This window comes from Natrix helvetica, assembly GCF_964273705.1.
Source record: "Natrix helvetica genome assembly, chromosome: 5".
In the NCBI taxonomy this organism is placed as follows: Eukaryota; Metazoa; Chordata; class Lepidosauria; order Squamata; family Natricidae; genus Natrix; species Natrix helvetica.
Genome location: NC_138551.1, coordinates 51,621,386 through 51,638,236, shown reverse-complemented (window position 1 = coordinate 51,638,236; position 16,851 = coordinate 51,621,386). Strand labels below are relative to the sequence as shown.

At 37.5% G+C, this 16,851-nt stretch overlaps 1 long non-coding RNA gene across 1 annotated transcript; it reads left to right on the top strand.

The window, feature by feature from the left end:
• The first annotated feature begins 297 nt into the window (after positions 1–297).
• Positions 298–7,502, top strand: LOC309393300. Its single transcript, XR_014175563.1, has 2 exons — positions 298–687; positions 6,095–7,502. It is a non-coding gene; the product is annotated as an uncharacterized lncRNA (long non-coding RNA).
• Positions 7,503–16,851: the final 9,349 nt, after the last annotated feature.

Sequence of the window (16,851 nt, the reverse complement as noted above, 5' to 3'; positions counted from 1 at the left end):
TCTACAATCGCATGAAACATAATCTTAAACCATGAACTATAATTAGAGTTATGTGGGCTCTTAATAATCCATCACACACAGCTCAATTAACCTATGATGATAATATAGCCCACGATGCTAACCTGTTCTGTGGCTTTACACTTTACCGCATTGTTTTCCAACCTGGCCCACTTCCAGGATAATGGGCTTAAACTGCCAGATTCTTACCAATGGCCATGCTGGCAATGGAATTCTGGAAGCTGAAGTCCAAAACCTCAGAAATGCCCAAGGCTGGGAAACACTGTTTTTACAGCTAACATCAAACAACATAACACATCTTCTACATCTAGGCTATTTCCTAGTTTTGGCATCATTAATTTTGAAAGTTTTTCAAACAAGTGTAAAGTTGGAAGGAAATTGATTCCTAAAGATAATTCCAAATAATAGACTACTTGGGCCTAATGACATAATTCCTCTTGAAATGGATTTGTATTAGGATTTCCTTTGCCTAACAAAGAATGAATGATGGCTAATTAATTGCCCCAGGTGCTGTCTGGGGGTTGATAAAATGAGCTAATGAGCAATGAGCAGAAAGTAATAAATGTGTGGAAAGACAGAGTTGCAAATAAGACTGGTTAGTGTAAGTTGTTTGATGATAATGTTTTGCTTTTAGGTAGAAGAATAGGGTGGGATTCAAAGTTCTAAAAGGTAGTCAGTATTTAATAGTGATACATTTTTTAAAGTTGTGAAATAGCAAATATAATAATTGGTAGTTTTACTAAACATTTACAAATGCTTTCTATAATATTGTTATTTTTATAATAGTAGGGCAGTTCTAACTCTTGACTAATACTTATATAAGCAGTACTTGGGAGATGCTGTTTGATTGTTGTTGAGTGTATTACTGGTTTTAAAATGCTAGTGAGGCTTCCCAGCCTGTTACGTAAGCAAGGTTAGGATATCTTCCTCCAGCTGAATGGTCTCCAGATATAGTAGGCTGTAATTCTCACAATCTCTTAACTAGCATAACTTCTGAAAATGGGGGAGATGGGAATTTTAACCCATTGTTTAATTACCATAGCTTTGTTTTTCTAAAAATTTCTTATTGGGTTTGTTGTTGTTTTTGTTGAAAATAGCTAAAGGTTCAACTCTTGTTGAAGTATACTAGGTGCATTTTAAGTGTAGTGTACTAGGGTATATCTTACATGTCTCTGTTGATTACTAAGATTACATAAGATTATTTATGAAATAGTAGGATAACTGGTCTATTGTGGACTTGCAGTTTGCTAGCCAAATGCTCTGTTGTGAGAACTTAACCAATGTGGTTATTGTTTATGGTTCAGTGTAATGTAGAAATTCTTACAATTATGTTAACTCGATAAATTCTGTACAGTATGTTATCTAAAGGTTAGCAGATTGTGGACTCGGCCAGTAGCTGAGTCCAAAGAGTATATTAAACAACAAGCTAGCCAACTACATTTTAACCTGAAATACGCAAACGTGTCCTGTGCAGCTAGTTTGTGGATCTGTAAAATGTGAGTAAATAGAAAATTGGATTAGTTGATAAACCATAGTCTGACAGAATATGGATAAGCATGCTAGGAGAACCAGTTTAAGGCACCAGGGTAGAAGCAAGGAGAATAAGGTCTAGTCCTGCCTTAGGCACAAAGCCAATTGTGTAACCTTGGGCCAGTCATATACACTAGGCTGAAAGAAGGCAAAGAGCATTTCTGAAAATCTTGCCAAGAAAACAGCAGGGACTAGTCTAGGCAGTTGCTAGGAGTCAAGAGTGACCTAAGGATACCAAAACAAAACATGCTATTTGAACTACAGATGTGGATTTTGTGCAATGCAATAAGCTAAAATACAGCATAATGTGTTTTATTAATCTAGCTCAGAAGGTTAACTGAATAAACCCTGATTCAGTTAATTATGGAGGAATGTAATACAAATATCCAGTGTTCATTCCATCAAACTAGGATGAACAAGAGAAAAAAACCTTGGTTGATTTGTCCTTAAGTTTTTATGTTGGACAGCAAATCTTATAACATTGTTTTACTGCATCCTGTTTTGCCATCACTTTTAAAGAAAAATAACACATATAAGTTATAAACAAATAGTCCTGTTGAATCATCCATAAGCCCATCTAGTCCAGCTTTCAATATCTTATACCAGCCAACTGGATATAATTGGAAGCTCAGGAGCCTGGGCAAGGGACTAATAGCCCTTTTTCGCTTTTGCTACTCAGGATTCACGAGACACTAAATAATCATCAGTATTAGTAGCTACTGAGACTTTGATCCTGCATGAAGTTGTCCTGAGAAAATTTACACCACCTGTATTTTTCTTGATTTTTAAATTTTTGTTTTATAACAATTTATTTTTTTAGATTTAAAAATAATAATTCAGTTTAATATATCTAGGCTATAAAAACTGGAACAATCACTAGTTACTTTTTAAAATATTTTTACTGTCGCAAGCTGCTTATTTGGATTTGTACAAAGGATTGGAAGCTATAACGTTTTTTAAAGCAACACCTTTGATAGTCCTACTAATTGGCCCCAGTGTATTATCTCTCAAACCTACAATGTCATGTGTAGGAGAAAGTTAAGCTTAAAAACTTTCAAATAATAGAGAAAAACACCTATTTATAAAGTAATACTTGATCCTTGATATTTTCTGAGCTTGGTTGTTTTCCTGCAGATATTTCATTACCCGACTAAGTGACACCAATGCTTGAAGCATGAGGTTTGCTTTTTCATACTTCAAACTTAATAGCTTTGTTTACAGCCTTGATTATCAATGACCTATAACTTTTTTTTCCTGATAAACTCTCTCAACCTTGTTAATGGAATTTATTCAGCTTTGTAACTTTTATCTCTAAAATTAAAATCAGGATGGTAGCCATGATGATGCAATTGAAGTGGAAGCTTAATCACATCATTTCAATTGTTATCTTGACTTTTTAAATTGTATTTAATATATTGTATATTATTACTAAAATATTAAAAGAATCCTTTTAGTTGGATTATGCTTGACATCAATGAGAGAGAGAGAGAGAGAGAGAGAGAGAGAGAGAGAGAGAGAGAGAGAGAGAGAGAGATCCTCAGGGGGAATTTTCGTTTTCTTTTCAACTATATAAAAGTGGCTTGTTTATTGAATGATTAATTTTGCAACATTATTAATAAAATGAAATATAATATGTGCATAGTCTAATTCCAAAATAAAATAAATAGGAGGAAAAAGTGATAAAATACACATGTGGTAATACAAAAAGTCAATAATCGGATAAATGAATCTCTCTTACAGGGTAAGAAAAGGATTAAATATAACTACCTCAATAGTACCTCTTACTCTACTCTAGAAAGAATCCAAGCTCCTCTGTTACTTTAAAAAGGCAAGGAGGAACAGAACACGTACAATACTGTAATCTCGATAAGAAAAGATTGAGATAATATCTGCAAGAATGTTCTCCTGCTTTCTAGAGTTTATTGGTTGCTATGCATTCCTTTGTCCTGTTCTCTAGACAACAAAACCTGAAACCTGAACACACACAGAGAGAGTGAATACTTTTCATGCTTAAATAAAGGTAAAGATTTTCCCTGATCAGTCGTGCCTGACTATAAGGTGTGGTGCTCATCTCCATTTCCTAGCTGAGGGAGCCAGCGTTGTCTGAAGACACTTATGTGGTCATGTGGCCAGCATGACTATAAATTGAGGTGCATGGAACATTATTACTTTCCTACCAATGTGGTATCTATTTAGCTACTTGCATACTTTAAACTGCTAGGTCGGTAGGAGCTGTGGCAGTGATAATTGCATTTCCTTACATATTCTTGGGCATTGCTTGGGCAGAATTTACTTGCTGCTGTGGCACTACTATGGTTGGTAATGTTGCTTTCGCTTTTTAATGCAGGATTTATGGGGCATTCGATTCTATTTTTATTCCTTTAAAAAGTGCTAAACTGATGTGTTTCTCGATGTGTGTCCCCATTCTAGACTGTGAAATCTTGTATTCAAGACACAGGTTATGTGGATAACATAGTTGGGTGTAAAATGCAAACGAGAGATTGGTTTGAAGATTAAAATGCTAAAGCAGACTGTGCAACACATAGTTGTAGCCTAATTCTAATAGTAGAACTTGTGAAATGGGGCGGGGGTGGGAGTATTAATCAGCCAAAGATAAGAAACCTTAGACTTTTCATTTTAGGAAAGTTTATTTCTGAATTAAATTAACAATGGAAGTTGGTGTTTATCTCCTTGATGTTGCAGACAGTAAAATGAAAAGAGAAAGAAATGTTAAAAGTTGTATTTTTCCTTATGTTTTAGCTAGCAAACTTCATTGATTTTTTAAATAATATTTGGGCTGCTTTTTAGCTTTGGGTGGCGATTTGTATTTCTATTAGGAGAGAGTTACCATCACTGTTTACTTCAAATGCAATTCCTGAGAATATGCTTGAGAATTGACTTAACCCAACTCTGTGTTACTGAAGTGAAGCCAGGAAGAGTTTTTAGTAAATTGATTATGATTGTTTTAGCAGATGCATAGATAATTTGCCACTTCCTGGTATCTTAAAATATGCAATACAGTGTCTGAATTGCATAGTCAAAGTGTAACTTTTTGCAACTTTTTTCCTTATGTTTTAGCTAGCAAACTTCATTGATTTTTAAAATAATATTTGGGCTGCTTTTTAGCTTCGGGTGGCAATTTGTATTTCTATTAGGAGAGAGTTACCATCACTGTTTACTTCAAATGCAATTCCTGAGAATATGCTTGAGAATTGACTTAACCCAACTCTGTGTTACTGAAGTGAAGCCAGGAGGAGTTTTTAGTAAATTGATGATGATTGTTTTAGCAGATGCATAGATAATTTGCCATTTCCCGGTATATTAAAATATGCAATACAGTGTCTGAATTGCATAGTCAAAATGTAACTTTTTTTGCAAAGTACTAACAACATTACTTTATTATTGTTTATAATATTACTATTATTAATATTAACTGATTTTTAATATAAGCAATGGCTGAGGGTTGGGGGAAACCGAGGCACAGTAGGATCATAATACAATGTTGATGACTTTTCTTTTGCCCTCACTATTGTGCTGGTTGTAATCAGGCTCCTTCCTGCCTGTTTCTTATAAGGGAAACCACATTTCACTGGTACTATCAAAAGCCTGGCTTTTCTTGGAAATGACAATTGAGTTTGTCGCTGGTGTCCTCTTTGCTGTCGTCGCTCTGGCTGCTTGCTAGCACCTTGTCTGTTTTCTTATCCGAATGCTGGACTGCTGCTCCTTTTGGATTTATTTTCTAAGATGGCACCCAGGAGATATACAGCAATTCTTGGAAATAAATACAGTGCTTGTGGCTGGCTTTTTTTCTCTTCAGCCTACTTTCCATTTAGGCACGTAATTGGGAAAGCATAATATGAATGGCCCGTGGCACAGGGATCAATTATTAAGCTATTCTGTGGGGTGATTCTGCATAGCTTCCCATTTGATGTGAATTGTGTATTCCAAAACACAACTGTTTATGCAAACTTACCCAAGTATAGTTTATTTGGGAAGCTAAAGTTAATCTGTGGCTTAACGTGCAATAGGAACACCACCTATATGTGCACATACAAACTGATTTGGATCACAGTCGGGACAAAGTTGAAATTCTCTTCTACCCAAAATCATGGCTTCAAAAACAAAATAAAAAGGATCCAACTACATTTTAGAATGTAGCCCCAGGCCTATGTTTTCCAATATATAAATCTGAGTACTGCTTTTCATTGTTTTGCATCACTCCCTGTATCCTGGTGAAGCAGGGGAATAAAAAGCTTCCTCGTTTTTGTTTATTAGAACACCATAGTAGGTACACAGAACTTGTCTCAACAAGCTTCAAAGCTATTGAAGTGGTGTAATTGTTTAGAGCACTAATTATGAGATCATTATTTGTAAGGGGGGAAAAAATCCCTTTAGGCGTATTATAAACGTTGCTCCTGAACAAATTTCATTTTACAAAATGTGTCTACTTTACATGCAATTTTTTTCTAACTATTTAGAGTTGATAAATAGATATGAACTATTTATGTTTTCAAGAAGTTCAGCGTCTCTTACTTTATCCCTACAGTGTGGAAGAAAAAAACCTAGGTGAAATGCTTCATGAGAAAGTGGCATTTGGTTAAGAAGAAGCTGTGTGCACCATCTTACCAGTATGGCTTTGTACTATCCTGGCATGCTTCAGAATTTTCCTTATGCGTTCCTGCCCCAAGTTCCAATGCACAACACTTACAATCCTCTTGCTATCATGGACTATAACATGGACTATGGTTACAATGACAGTTTATCCAACCAAATGGAGTACCATCACCTCTATGGTCCAAGTCCTTTTTTTTACCCTTACCCTTTCTGGCACTTTCCCCAGGTGACGTCTGTTCCTCTGTACCAGCCTTACAGTAACTATCATCCTCCTAGGGCAGTCCAGAGACCAAGCTGGGATCTGTGGCCTGAAGGGTTTGTTCTGAGAGGAGAGCTCCACTGGGGTAGGCTTGAACGTGTCGTGGGGCCTAGGAGGGACTTGCCAGACTTTGTGAAAGATGATCTCAGAAGAGTCTATGGCACGTATCCAAAGACAGATGTTTCCATAATGTATCAGAATGGTGAATTTATTGTAAAAGGAAACCCCAGGGTAGGAGAACAAGAATACAAGATAGAGAAGAAAATCATAAGAAAGGAACTCACCCCAACTGCCAGTGAAGCTGAGGACAGCAGTGAAGAGCAGAACAGAAAGAAGAAAAAGAAAGCAAAGAGATAATTTGGTTGGATTAAACTATACTGACTGAAAAAGCACTCATCTCTGCTGCTGTAAGAGACAATGATATCTATAATGAAAAACTGGGCTACACGCACAACACTGGGGTAGTGAAAAATAGTATTTGATTAAAATTTGTACAGATGTCAATTGCTTCCTTTGCAGCCAGTAATCACAGAGGTGTGGGGGTGGGTGGGTGGGTGGGGTGTATTCACTAATATTGCATGTATAATTGATTTTGTGTTCTTGCTTGTTTGGGCAGTATTTGAAATGATTCTTGCATTAAAAGGCCATGCCAAAATCAGAATTGCTGCTAACCTTAACTTTAAATTCTTCCCAAGGATTTTTTCTGTCATATATATATATATATATATGGGGTAAGAAGGAAGGGAGGCACTAACTACTAAACTAAATAACCATAAGATATTCCCTATGGATCTACTTAGAAATTAAACCTGAAATGACTATACAAGATAATAGTGTATTTCATCGCCATCTATTTTTTCACCTGTAATTTCAGATACACAGAAAGGTAACATTAGGGCAGGATTATCATTTAGGTTACTAAGGATTAACTCTTAAAATAGCCTTTTGAATATCTTCTGTGCCATTGATTATTCCTTGAATCTCAACATTTTATTTACAAAGTTATGATTGACTATTAGATTGAAACGTAATTTGTACACGAGCTATTTGTGCAATTTTAAATAAAAACAAGCATGTTCTAGTCTAGTGTGATTATTCTTGCTTTGCTTGTGGAAATTTATTTTTAATGGTAAGACTATTTTTTTAAAAATAAATTATTATTTCATCAGGCTATTATCTCCTGACTTTGAGGCAAAAGTCAAATCCTTTGGATTTTCTCTTTATTATTATTTTTAATCTTGGAATTGAAAACATATTTAGTCTATTGTATCCAAAGTTAAATTGACTCATTTGCTGGCTACCTTCCACTTGATCATATTTAGTAAGGGGTTCCATTATCAAACTCTTCTTCCTGCTAGGCAGGGTTTCCAGAGTTTAAGTGTTAAGCACTCTGGAACAGAGAGGTACCACATAAACTGGCCATGGTGCTGAATGAAGCAATACCCAGTTTTCAGTATAAATACCCATGTCTATGAAGTTTCACAGGCCCACAAATCCGGTTAAAACTGGCTTGTATATTAGACTCTGAGTAGAGTTGAAACATCTGTGGATTGAATCCATTTAAATGTTAAGAATATTGGGCACTTGGGAACTTAAGGCTGAATGCATACTGTTTTTGATGGAAGTCCTCCATCATGGAGGGCCATAACGACTGTTGATATAATGGAAAACAGTTATAAACAGTGACATAAAACAGTTATAAAAGTGATACAAAAATGTTGGTCTTATGATAGTCATGGCAGCATTCTTCATCCTCTGGAAAACTTGATGGGTATGGTTTAAGATCTGTAAAATAGAAGACAGTATAAGCAGTGATATTTATCTATATTTATCTACAATGAGCCGAGATGGCGCAATGGTTAGACTGCAGTACTTCAGCTGACGGCTAGCTCCAGTTCGGCAGTTCAAATCTCACCGGCTCAAGGTTGACTCAGCCTTCTGAGGTGGGTAAAATGAGAACCAGATTTTGGGGGGCAATATGGTGTCTCTGTAAACTCTTAGAGAGGGCTGTAAAAGCATTTTGAAGTGGTATATAAGTGATATTGCTATTGCTATATAACACTAAAACACTTGTGCCTGTTTGATTGTTTGCAACCTTCAATTGAATGAAATTGTGCATCACAGGGCAGCAATTTTTCAATCAGTATACTGTACCTCATATGGGCTAACTTAAAGAATGCATGCAAAATCCAGCAACCATTACTCCCATGGGATTGGATTTGGAAAAGTTGTGGCTGCTTTAGAGCTGCTATACTGCCAGTCATCCATCATCATGTGATTGTCATTTCCGGTGCTCTCTGCCAGCCTCCCACAAGTCAGTAGGGAAACTAGCAGAAAGTCGCATGTCCAAGACCAGAAGGCAGATAAATGGCTGCTGCTGAGTGGAGGGGGGGCAAGAGTCTGTTTAAGACAGTGGATCTCAACTTTCCTAATGCCACGACCCTTTAACACAGTTCCTCATGTTGTGGTGACCCCCAACCATAACATTATTTTATGTTTTCTGTATTTTTTCGAAAATATGTGTTTACCGATGGTCTTAGGCAACCCCTGTGACAAGGTCGTTTGACCCCCCCCAAGGGATCCCGACCCACAGGTTGAGAACCACTGGTTTAAGAGGTCTGGTGAAGTTTCTGAGGGTTCTCAAGGAGACAAGGAAGTATACAAGAGGCCTGGTGCATAGAAATGCATGAGATACTACAGAGGTCAGGGAGTTTGAAGTGAGTGTAGTATTAGTTGGGGTGGGTGGGTGAGGATATGGGTGAGGTGAAGCAAGAGTTGAGGTGGGCATGTAGAAATGTTAAATAAGGAAATAACTCTGAAATGATGTTTCCATGACCAATGGGTCCTGACTTGTTTAGTTACTTCTACTGTCAAAATGAAACAGAAATTGTCTGATAATTTTTAATTTGGGATTAAGCACATCATCAGATGACAGAGCCTGTTTTTGGAGGTGTTGACCACCTCTGAGAGATCTTCTGACACGCCAAAACCTCGTCCAAACTCCCAGGAATAGACCAAAATTACTACCTTAGAATCAATAGAGATGTGCATACAATGCTTGACTCCAGGACATAGAATGAAATCTGGTTAACTGGAAGAAAGTGGGCACTAAGATGGAATCACTAATCTTGCAACTGTAGAGGTAGTGATGTTACGTTATCCTTTGGAGAAGCAGCTGAACCAGAAATTTTTTTTGTGGGGGAGGGGAAAGAAGGTTGCCCATTGTATTGTATTTTATAACAAAATTACAGGAAATAAATATAAAATGTAAATAATCATATTACATAAGCTAAAAAGAACCAAAAATCAAAGAATTTCTAAAAATTAGAAACTCCAGAAGAAAAAGGATGCCCAAATAAACTCAATACAATGTGTGTGTGTGCGTGTGCGCGCGCGCATGTGCACACAGAAGTAGAAATCACTGGTTTAACCCTGCTCCCCCCCCAATGTAGCAATGATGCTCTGTCATATAATATGGTGAAATTTGTACCAAATAAAAACATACCCAGTAATCTTTGACTTACAACCACAATTGATCCCAGAATTTATTTTTGCTAAGTGAGACATTTGTTAAGTGAGTTTTGCCCCATTTTGCAACCTTTCTTATCACAGTTGTTAAGTGAATCACTGTAGTTGTTAAATTAGTAATACAGTTGTTAAGTGAAACTGGATTCTCCATTAACTTGTCAAGATAGTTGCAAAAGGTGATCACATGACCTTGGGACACAGCAACCATCATAAATATGAACCAGTTGTCAAGCAGCCATGTGTGAATCAGGTGATCATGGTGATGCTGCAATGGTGATAAGTGTGAAAAACGGTCATAAGTCACATTTTTCAATATTGTTATAACTTCAAACAGTCACTAAATCAACTGTTGTAAGTCAAAGATTACCTATAGTGCTGCATCATTATTTGACTGATAAAAAATATCATTTCCAACACAGATAAATTACAAATCTTTGTATTTGGAATAACATCACTTTTCCATTTCCCAGTGTAAATATTTTGGCAATCCTCCCGTACCTGTGCTCAGTACAATCATAATTCCTTCTATCAGATTCCAAATCAAAATTTATTTATAGTCCAAGACCAAACATAATAAAAGACTGGCATACAATAGAATAAATATAAAATTGTGAGTAAATCCTAAAGCATTTAACAAGAAACAAATGAAGCTAGCAATGAATAGCATGCACAAGGATGGTTCCTAAGAACTATGGATAAGAATTCTGCAACTTCCTTGGAGATCTCTGAAGAGTAGGCACCTATAGTACAATACAATACAATACAATACAATACAATACAATACAATACAATACAATACAATACAATACAATACAATAGTAGAGTTGGAAGGGACCTTGGAGGTCTTCTAGTCCAACCCCCTGCCTAGGCAGGAAACCCTATACCGTTTCAGACAAATAGCTATCCAATATCTTCTTAAAGACTTCCAGTGTTGGGGCATTCACAACTTCTGGAGGCAAGCTGTTCCACTGATTAATTGTTCTAACTGTCAGGAAGTTTCTCCTCATTTCTAAGTTGCTTCTCTCCTTGATTAGTTTCCACCCATTGCTTCTTGTTTTACCCTCAGGTGCCTTGGAGAATAGTTTGACTCCCTCTTCTTTGTGGCAACCCCTGAGATATTGGAACAATGCTATCATGTCTCCCCTAGTCCTTCTTTCTCTTAAGCTAAACATACCCAGTTCCTGCAACCGTTCTTCATATGTTTTAGTCTCCAGTCCCCTAATCATCTTTGTTGCTCTTCTCTGCACTCTTTCTAGAGTCTCCACATCTTTTTTACATCGTGGCGACCAGAACTGAATGCAGTATTCCAAGTGTGGCCTTACCAAGGCATTATAAAGTGGTATTAACACTTCACGTGATCTTGATTCTATCCCTCTGTTGATGCAGCCTAGAACTGTCAATATTATCATGCCTTAATCCCATCACTCTGGAGCTGAAGGGGAGAACTCTTTATTATGTAAAGTGGACTAGCTCAGGCTTTAATGGCTCATTGACAAAGGGGGATGGGCAGGAAGCTACAGGGAGCTATTCTCTCTTTATAATATGTTTCTTCCTTTCACATCCAGAGAAATATTCTGCCTTTTCAATATTTCCTAGGATATTTTATTTTTCTGGGAGAGGGCTGGGTGATAACTTTCCACAATCCCTCCTTTTTTTTCCAAAACGTGTGAGTGGAACGCATATGTTCTTGACAAAAGATAAAAATTGGCCAGATCAGGGAGACTTAATTTTTCTGATGGAAAGGCATTGAGAGAAACAGCAGAAGGGTCCCTTCAGTGGCTCCCAGAGAGCTTTCAACCATGAAGGTCTAGCAACCAGGGCACCATTTCTGGAAAGAAATTTACAATATCCAATTTTCCATGCCAATTAGTATCAGATATCACTTTCTGTGACCTTCCAGACAGGTTTCAAGCAAGCAGAAATTCCAAAATTCTTCGCAGCCATGCTTTTCCTTTAAGTTACAGGCTGCCCATTTTGAAGGGATGGTTCTTGAACCTGCCCTAGCTCTTATTCAGGGCTCATGTTTTGAAGATCCTTTCTGCTACTCTTCAAGTGGGGGAATTGTCTGAGGGGAATTGACCCTCCCCCATGGAATTAACAGGGAGATATCACTGTTTAGGCTTTTCTGTCAGGGCAAAAATCAACCTAAGAGAAGCTTTGTGTGGATTGTAAATCAAGGAGATAGTTTCAGTTTAATTCTGAATGGGGCCTCTCTCTCTCTCTCTCTCTCTCTCTCTCTCTCTCTCTCTCTCTCTCTCTCTCTCTCTGTGTGTGTGTGTGTGTGTGTAGCTGCTTCTACAATACAGAAAATACAGACATTTTGGACAAAATTTCCCTCCCACTAGATAGAAATCTAAGGTGATCAGAACTTGCTGTGCTAGCCATTCTCAAATACAATTCTTACATGAATACATTCAACTGATTACAATATAAATGAGACAGGAAAGAAAACCTTACAATAAATTTCTGTGAAGGAGCCAAAGAAAGAAAACTTTACAATCAATTTCCACCCTCCCCCATAGTCTTTACAGCTGTCTTCTGGGAATTGAAGAGTCTTTTAGTCTTTACTTCATCTCAAGGTCCTTTTTCATGTCTGCTGGATGGCATTAGGTTTGGCTTGCTGGTAAGAGTAGTCAGTCAGTCTTGGTAGCCTGTCCAAGGCTTGGCTAAGTTTTTTCCTCATGGAGGCAATCACCAGCAGCAAATTCGAGAATTATGGTTTGAGCTAGCAGTCCTTTGTTTCTGAGGTGAAGAAGAAGAGGAAAGGCCAAGTATACAGTTCTTTACAGACATATCTTTAGTCTCATGTTGTGGAATTTCCCCCATTCTGTCCAAGTGTGGAAATCCAAACATTATTTCAGAAGGCAGACGATGTAAATTTCATGGAACATGACATTCCCACTGCCTCTATGATTGAAACACTTTTGCAATGATGAGTAAATTTCCAAGAGGGACAACAACTTGTGTTGCAAACAAACAAACAAATAAAATATCATAGGGTAGAGCACTTTGACTCAAAAGCATTTAAAATGCACTCAGGCATAAAAGAGGGAGGGAAGAACAGCTTTTAAAAAATTGCAATTAAAAAAAAAAGAGGTACTTTGAGTCAACACTCCAAAATATCAGATTCCATTCAGATGGAAGCATATTCTCATTAAGTATGTTAAAACATTTACAAATGTAAGCAAAATATCTCAAAATCATTTCTTTTTATAGGTTTAATTAAGCATTTTAAATCTCAAAAATTTCCAGAAGGAAAAAAATCAAAATTGTATTCAGAGCAGACAAAGAAGTGTAACTGCATAACTTTTTTAAGCAGATGAAAAGATTACAACAGTGAAAGGTAAAGGTGCAGGAGCAGGTCACCCATTTACTCCAAATTTCTCAGAAGAGAGAGAAAAAAAGTGGTTAAAGTGAGCAGAAAAACTTCAGCCCCCTTTAATGACCCAAAAGGAAGGAGGGAAAGAAGGGGGGGAATGCACAGAGGCATTCACAGGTATCACTGGGGGCATTTCATACACACACTCATGGTAAAAATGAGCAGACACTCACTCTCTCCGCCTTTCCTGCTTCCCTCCAAAGAATAACCCAGAAGGAAGGTGGGGGGGGGGGGGATTCATACAGGCAATCACAGGTCTCTGGATCCCTTCACTTATCACTCCCTGGGGCATCGGGGACACATACTCACATTCATACTGCAATCAGACCTTCATGCTTGCTCATGCCAACCAATCATAATAAGTATTTCAGGAAGCTTTTTTAACAATCCACCAAGCTTCATTTTCTGTTATTAGAGGATCTCACCCTCCGTTCAGGTTTGGAAATGATAACACACATACATACACCAATATACCATTAAACAACCTTGAAACTTACTGTTTCTTTATATGAAAGGGAATCAAAGTACATTCATACCAACTTTTACCATCAACATACTCACATTTGTACTGCAATCATTCATTTCACATACAAAAATCCCATTTCATTCTTTCTTCACGCAAAGCAGTTATTACAATTATTTCAGGGAGCTGTACATAAGCCAATGAGCTTCATTTTCTATTATTAAGGGATCTCAACTTCCCTCCAGGTCTGGAAATGATCACACACACACATACATGCACAAATACCATGGAACAACACTTTCAGGCCTGGGGGAGGTCCTGTCCCTTTAAATCTTCAATTTTCTTTCCTTGGGGAACATATGGCTCATTCTCCAAGCATGGAAAAACTTAGAGAGCAGTTTAAATCCTAACTACACTCCCCTTCCCCACAGCTTCAAGCCCAAGCCGAGAAGCTTACTTATTTTGCCAGCTGGTCAAACATATCACAATCAATTCAATGCCATTCAATTCTACATGTTATTAGTATAGATGCACACCTAAGAGTTTTAACAGACATTACATCAAATTAATCAAGTCCAATTACCTAGGTCTTCCTATTCAGACAGGCTTTACCTTTTTATTACCTGCTAAATGTCTTACTTTTGCTCGAAGTTATGCCCGTTGTTCTATCTCCTTAAGCACTGGATTGTTAATACCTGTCTCTGCCCTGGGGTGTTCCGTTTCTAATTTGGATCTGCCAGCGGATGCTGGCTAATTTTTAAAGATCCAAACTCTTCCATCTTGATCTCCCAGCGAGTGCGGGCATATTTTTAAAGATCAAGATGTATGGAGACTTTCATTGACACATCGTTTGCATCTGGGTGGGGCTCTTGATTCATCTGATGGTGGCCAGAAATCAGCAATTTGTTGACAAAATCTAAATCAAAACTGCCTTCTGGAGGCCAGGTTTTTACTTTAGGACCAATAGAGTAGGTTGGCCAGATAGATGTGCAAAGGGTTTTTACTCAGGTTGAAGGCAAACCTCTAGTAGGAATTTCCTTCATCTCATACATGCACACACAAGGCAACACTCTCCTCCTCTCCCCCCCCCCAAAGGAAAAAAAAATCTATACTCACCTCGAAGAGTACAATCTTCCAGGGCTGAAAGACATGAGAACAAGGTTCCCTCCCCCACAGAAAGGGCACTGTTGGAGGATTAGAGGTAAGGGAGGGGCGTGGGGGGGGGTAGATAGCTTGCAGGCAGAGTTTGAAAAATAAAACCATCAGTTACTAAACAGATAAACAGATAAACATTGACAAAGGGGGATGGGCAGGAAGCTACAGGGAGCTATTTTCTCTTTATAATATGTTTCTTCCTTTTCACATCCAGAGAAATATTCTGCCTTTTCAATATTTCTTAGGATATTTTATTTTTCTGGGAGAGGGCTGGGTGATAACCTTCCACAGATGTAAGTAATTTACAGGGCCATATCATATTGGTTGGTGAGCCCAGAGTCAGAAGTAGATTGGCTTAGTTGCAGCAGACCTCTAAGGCATTGTGAGGAGATCAATGTGCCTCAATCTGCTCAGTTCTTTCATAAGGAAAGGAATATTGCCAGATTTGGGACATTTGTTCTTGCTTATAAGCATTTTTTAGAACATTAAACGTAATTAGAGCTATTAGGAAAAGAATGGGTTAAAAAAACTAACATGTTAACTATTTTACCATTGGAACTTGCAAAAGGCTTTTAAATGCCACAAAATAACAGCGTATTTGCAGCCAGTTTACCCTCATAGCAATCACTCAGATTATTTTGAAAACAACCCAAATAAACTCGTATAACAAAGAGCTAAGGACATTGTCAATTTATTTTATTTCCATTTTGTGTGCAGTGGAGTGTGAGTTCCCTATATGTCTTTAACATTTCAAATGCTGCTGCAAGAAGAATTATAGCTCAACTTTAAATATTTTGTGAGGGAAATTGTGTAGAAATACCCTTATACACATAGCAAATGCTGAGAATAGAATACTGTATATGTAGGAGATGACCGGGCTGAACCCGAGGCAGGAGTCAAGTACATCATTAATTTGGAGTCCCTTCACACTCACAAGTGCGAAGCCCAGCCTTTCTTGAATTCCTTTGACTCTTACCTATCACCAATTTGCCTTGATTATTAGTAGTTCAGTTTCTTGCAATAGCTAGAATTAAACCTGTACTCATTTGAACCCCCCTAGTTCCCAATTTCTTGTGCCTGATGATCTGCTCACAGTGTGCACTCACGTTTAAATTGGATGGTTTGTACTATACCAGATCAGCCTTTCTACTTGGATACTGTCTTTATAGCACTTTAGTGAGTCATGCCTTCATGCCAAAAAGTGACATTGCAATGTCATAAACTTTTTAAAGATTGGCTTGGGTTGTGTGAATAGGTGCTTAAAATAGAACTGCTTTAACTTTTTAAGAATAACAAATGATCCCTAAGTTGAATGATGGATGGCAAATATTTAACTGAATAAGTTTGTAAATCTGTTCTTGGCAGACGTTCTTTGATGATACCCTGAAGCATTTGTGATCAGATTCTCTGGAGTTTATTAGCTGCCTAGCTGTAGAACTGAATCCACGGGGCGTTTCATTTCTTCTAAAAGCCTATGGAATTCAGTTCTCAGAGCTAAACCAGCCATGTCGGTCCCTTGTTCTTTGTCACCTGTCGGGAAAAGCAGCATGGATTTACTGCTAAAGATGCCAATACTGTAAATGTCTCAATTTAATGGACCTTCGTTTTAGTAGATATTAGATGTAACAGACACATTTTGTACACTATAGTTTTGTACATTCATAAAATCCCATTCACCATCTTAAATATGTCAAATAGATAACCATGATTACACAAAATGTATTCAGATTTAATGAACATTTGGTTTAAAGGACACTTGCAACCTTCTCCCCATTTGTTAAAACAAGAGTTAACTGAATTTTTAATACAATCGGGTGGGAGGGGGAAGTGCTTGCCAATATTTCAACATCTCAGTGTAATTAGATACGTTTATTCTTTGGCAGAATTTTAGAATTCCCCTTTCTC